Genomic DNA, 6,290 nt, shown 5'->3' on the forward strand with positions numbered 1-6,290 from the left:
TCACTCGGATTCCCACTAAATTACTCCCTACTCTGTACATTTCAGTTTCTCCTTCACTTTCTTACTTTCTACCTCGAAGCTCGATTTTTGTTAGGTGATTTTTTTTATTTACTTGTCAAAAAATATGAATTTTGTCAATAACTCATCACAACATCAGCTCCTTCTTATTCATAGTCAAGTTAGTTCAAAAACGACGTAAGTACTAAGTGTTGCCAAAGTTGTACCTAGAGTTGTAAAAATTTTGTGTACGTAGTTCTAGTAAGTACCTATATAATAATAAGTATATAGGTACTTAATATTGTCTTTACTGAAAACCTGCCAAAGAAACATTTTGATGAACCTAACCGCTGAATGCCATCTCTTCCGAACACTTCAGTAAACATGTGGATTTCAGTATAAATAAGCATAATTTGTTCCCTTGACTTGAATATTCAGGCGAGTTCATCAAATGCGGTGAAAAACGGATTACATCGCATTAAAGTTTGCTCATAACAATACGCTCATGTAAGTTATTTAGGAAATTCTACTAACTTGTAGCTGTTGGGGAGTCTTTTGTGTGTTGAGGGCAAAACTTAGTTCGGGGAGGGCCACTCTTACAAAAAACTAAGTTTCGAAGCAATAACTAACCTAACCACGACGCTATGTCGTTGTGTTAAACGTACAGATCGCGTGGCAGGTCTCGTTCGATCCATCTTTGTGGGCCTAGTGTAACCCTCCAAGACCTATTGAAAAACGCCTACCATTGTGCAAACGGACACAACTTTTGGAACTTTAGTTCAATAGGGCCTGGCTATATTTTAGGTACTTTTACCTACATATTAAACATTTCCTAACTACGTGATGAATAAGTTGCTGAAAAATATTGGTATAATATAGTGATTTGCCTTGTTTATGGTATTTATATTTGTGTAGGTTTATCAGCTATCTGAAATCTGAATTCTATTTTACCAGAGATATCCCGAGTTATTATTATCATCATTACAGTGTTGTGTGTTATGTAGATAAAGCACAATGAGGCCTAAAGATTTCCTATAACTTACAGAAATTTTAAAATGTAAAATAAATATTTTATACTTACTGAGTTCGTAACAAACTTTACCGTTCGGTAAAGTTACTTTCAAATGGTATATTTTTAATAATTAAACGATTATCCTTTGGCGGAAGCTCGCATAGTGGATCGTGACCGCCCATTCCAATTTTGAATTACGGCAGATCCGTCCGATCTGCTCGCTGGCAGGCGAAAACAAATATTTTTCGAGTAACGTGCATTTTTATTCAAAATCAAAGCGAGCGTTAAATATTTAACTCTGGCGCTGGATTTTTGCTCTTTTAATATTCGCTAGCACTCGACATTATCTAGTATATTTGAAGTGAAATATTGTGTAGTACTCTCGAGATGATTCTGTTGCACCCATCCCGGAAGGGAGTACCAGGCGCCATAGGATTTATATAATTTCAAACTTTACAACTTGATTAGAACTTGTGATCTAATAAAAAATATTCAATCTTCTTTAGCTTTATTTAAATTTATTACAATGGTAATCAACTACAAATTAATCTTTAAAATTCACTATGTACATATTGTTGTTACTAAATACAGGAGTTTCAACAACCAATACTTCCGGGAATATACAGGGAGCTTATATCAGCAGAGTCGGTATATTGGCAAATTATTTCCTTTGATAAGACACTCGCTTGAGTACACAGACGCAGGCTTTGATTTCCGAGAAATTGCAACTAATTAATTAGTTAGAAATGGCGATGGCGTCGCCCGAAGCTGTGTCCCATTCCTTTTAGTAAAATTGAATACCTCACTAATGGGGGAAAATAATATTTGGAGAGATTTATCATTTACTGAAGCTTATTGGTTATCAATTAGGTACTTAAAAGGATTTGTTATTTGCTGAATGAAAATCGGAAGGATTGGAGACGTTAAGAGCCGTGGTGGCGTAACGGATAAGATCTCGGGTCTTATTCGTGAGGCCGTGTGGGTTCGAATCCTGCTATGTGCCAATGAATTATTTAGAAATAAGGAATTTAATTACAATTAGATATACCATATAATCGGGAAAGCATTTTGAGGAAACTTGCACATCTAGATTCTTCTGGTCACCTCTGACTACCCCTTCTGAGATTACATTCGTGAGCATAATGTAGGTACCTATGTATGGTTGTATGGAGACCTTCGATGGAGACAATAAAAAATATGTCCCCAGTCGACCACCCCTTTTCTATTCAATTATGCATATGGCATATTTCACTAGGAAAATAAAATTTTACACATAATTTATGTTTATATACGAGTATATACGGGTAAGTAAATCACCAAATAAGATAATTAATAATTATAGTATAAAGATGCTGAGTTTGATGATACGAAACATGGAGAGTGTAATAATTATGGTGGGTGGAGTAATAATTACGTAAAAAAACACACACACAAATAGGACGCACCATTGAATGTATCAGTGTAAAGCAGCCTATTCACTTGACGCACCGCGAGCCGTACCCCGAGCCTTACCAATCCGCGGACAAATCCGTCATCGCCCACACACTACACGAACACGAGTTGCACTCCAGTCCATTGTCAACTTTATTGAGCCTTGCACAAGGCACATAACCTATTTCTCTCGCGGCGCTCGCGAACCCAGACGGCGAGCGCCGCACCGTACCGCGAGCCGCACCCACCTATCCATTCACACGCTGATTTGTCCGCGGACTTGTCGCCAGCGACAAAGCCGGATTGGTACGCCCGTGAAAGGGGGCCTTTACATGTGTATACAGATATTGTGTATCTGGCATTAAACAAAGACATACGAGGAGCTGCGTTAATAGTAGCATGAGACTAATGGATTTCCTTGAACAGCTATCGGTGCTTCTCTATTCTGGTTCATTTGGTTTCAGGTACGCTAGGAGAACAGTCCAATATTTTTATAACTTTATTAAGTGAAGAGTATTTTGGTGTCTCACGATTAAATCACATCATGTTACTTTTTATACCGATCTCTTGAAGATTTCACAAAATCCTAACTTAATATATTATCTTATATATAAAAATTGCTGTTCGTTCGTCTCGCTAAAACTCGAGAACGGCTGAACCGATTTGGATAATTTTGGTCTTGAAATATTCGTGGAAGTCCAGGGAAGGTTTAAAAGGTACTTTCTTACCTTTTAAACCTTCCCGTAGGGTAGTGTAGTGTAGGGTATGGTAGTGGAGGGTAGTGTAGGGTAGTGTAGGGTACTATAGGGTAGTGTAGGGTAGTGTAGGATAGTGTAGGGTAGTGTAGGGTAGTGTAGGGTAGTGTAGGGTAGTGTAGGGTAGTGTAGGGTAGTGTAGGGTAGTGTAGGGTAGTGTAGGGTAGTGTAGGGTAGTGTAGGGTAGTGTAGGGTAGTGTAGGGTAGTGTAGGGTAGGGCAGGGTAGGGCAGGGTAGGGTAGGGTAGTGTAAGGTAGTGTGGGGTAGTGTGGGGTAGTGTAGGGTAGTGTAGGGTAGTGTAGGGTAGTGTAGGGTAGTGTAGGGTAGTGTAGGGTAGTGTAGGGTAGTGTAGGGTAGTGTAGGGTAGTGTAGTGTAGTGTAGGGTAGGATAGGGTAAGAGGCGGTATGAAGTTCGCCGGGTCAGCTAGTAATATTATAAATGCGAAAGTAACTGTGTCTGTCTGTAACTCTTTCACGCCAAAACTACTGAACGGATTTGAATGAAATTTGGTATACATATGGTCTAGACCTTGGGAAAGAACATAGGCTACTTTTTATCCCGGAATTCCCACGGATTTTTTTTTAAAGCAAAGCGAAACACGCGGGAACAGCTAGTATTGCATAAAATTCACAACATTGAGATTGAATAAAGCTTGTTGCATTACAAGCGTTGACTTTCACTTGGTAAAAAAACAGAAACATAACAAAAATATCGCACGTTAATAAAAATACATAATGTATACTTATGGGAACATTCGATGCATGATTATCTATATTCTATTGAATCGAACAATACTGGAATAGAGTAGCGCGTGGGTTGTAGTATATCAAGATATTTCAGATGGGAAATAATACTTATGTTTTTATTTTTTTCACTGCTGTTATACGTTATGTATGTGATTTATATTCATAATCCATATAAGTAACTTTTGTTCCTTTATGCTCTCCTTCTCCTTACAACGAGATATAACAATTTTGATATTTGTGCTGTGGGAATTGAGGGGCTACACAAAATACTGGACTGTCCTTTTCAATAACGAAACAGAATTTTTTTAGAGCTCAAGCAATTAGGTTTATAAGAAAATGTAGAAATGGTTTTTTCTCCTATAATGCTGCGAGCTTCATGCTACGAGCTTTTTGCTACAAACTTTCTTGCTACGAACTACATGCTACGAGTCTATTGCTACGAGCTCGTAGCAAGTATGTTGTAGCTCCAAAGTACATTATTGCTCGTATTTTTTTACACTTTTTCAGAAAGATTTAGCTCCCTAGTATTGTTATTTTTCAATAAAATATTCACTCTGGGTGGTCTCTCAAATCAAAGTATTGCATAAGATGCGGAAACTATGACACTGTTGAACAAAGCAGACCCACGATATAAATAATCATAGCAGACAAAGTAAGTACTTTTTACTAGGTAGGTAAGTACTTTACTCACGTACCAAAGAGGTACCGACTCATTCCAGGAGCAAAAATATATTAATAAACGAAGATTAAAAACTTCAGTTTATTAAAGATCTTGGAACTTTTTTATAATTTAATTCAATTCCGGAACGTGCCTCTGCGTTGAGAGCTGGCTTGTGACCATCCAGACCTTTATTTGGAACCATTGCACTTCATATAAGTTATACAGGGTATTGCAAAAAGACGTATTATAATAAAACAGTTGGTCTAGGGCGGTATCTTAAGTTAAAAAGATAGTCTTTTTTGTCACTTTAAACAACCTTTGTTCTAAAAGTTCAGAAAATTTACGAAAAAAAAACCATTTTACAATTTCCATAGAAACTTTGTTGGTCACTTGACTGTTTACTACGGAGAAAGTTTTTTTTTTGATAAAATAAACTTGAGATTTCTGTTTTATTTTATTGTAGGTAAGCACTAAAGGTACATTAGGAACTAAGCAGCCGTGGCGACGCTGCAATGCAACGCGGTAAAAAAATCCAGAAACTAACTGAACATCGATTCGAGCACAACCAGTTCATACTCCTTCTATTTTTAAAACAAGAAAGGTATTCCATTTCTTTGACAAACGAACGCTGCAAGGAGGTTGTGCATTTGGTTGATCGGTTACCTACTGAAACTCTTTGGTCGTTCTAAGTATCAAAATGAAGAACACTCGATATAACTATAACGATAAAACACACATTATATTTTAATACTATATTTTTTTTTAAATAAAAAACCGACTTAAATAAACAGTATAAAGTAAGAAATATTTTAAGGTTTAGACCAATCCTAGGTGACAGTACAAAAAGCAGGTACTGTTCTTTTTTGATGTTGCACCAACATGTGACAAAGTAATCTGAAGAAATATGGCACCAACTTGTAATCGGTGAACATACATAAAGAAAACATACATACAGACGAATTGAGAACCTCCTCCTTTTTTCGAAGTCGGTTAAAAAGAAAACAGTGTGATGTGATGATAATTGTATACATGAGTAAGAATAGCTGTTTCTGTACTCACATATTTTTTATAAATTACGTGTGACTAATTAAAGTGAACTTTCCTCATTAACAAACCATAGAATGAGTGAGCTGAGTAGTTTGATAGCCTCGGCGGCTCGGACCGCTATTAAACTTACAAATTGCAACGCAAGTGGTGAAAATTATACTACCTTCATTGCAAACCGAGCTTTAATTCTGTTTTCTGACCGCAATTTAAGAGTTAATTTGAAAAAAACTGTTATTTATTTTTGTAAATTTTGTGATAATTATAATAGCGTAATAAAGTAAGTAGGTAGGTAGGTACCTACTTACCTAGTAGGTATAAAGTGGTAAGTATAACATAGTCACTGTGTACCTTCAGTGTTACTTTATAGTACTTGAAGGCGTTTTTTGCGAATTCCCCAAGAACAAAATTTTATTAGAATGACAAATCGTCATCGTATCACCTCCTAGCAGCATGACGTTGACTCATGGGACACCCTGTATAAATCATCTTATTTCAAGGAGTACCTGGAACCGAAGATTGGTGCTGGAGGGTTACTCTATCTATACTGCCGAAAAACGAACGAACGGGGGCTGTCATGGAACCAGCACGAACGATACAACGAAGTAGAGTCTTGGCTCGCACAGCTGCGCTACGAAACTTC

The sequence above is a fragment of the Plutella xylostella genome, chromosome 15, assembly GCF_932276165.1.
Source record: "Plutella xylostella chromosome 15, ilPluXylo3.1, whole genome shotgun sequence".
NCBI lineage: Eukaryota > Metazoa > Arthropoda > Insecta > Lepidoptera > Plutellidae > Plutella > Plutella xylostella.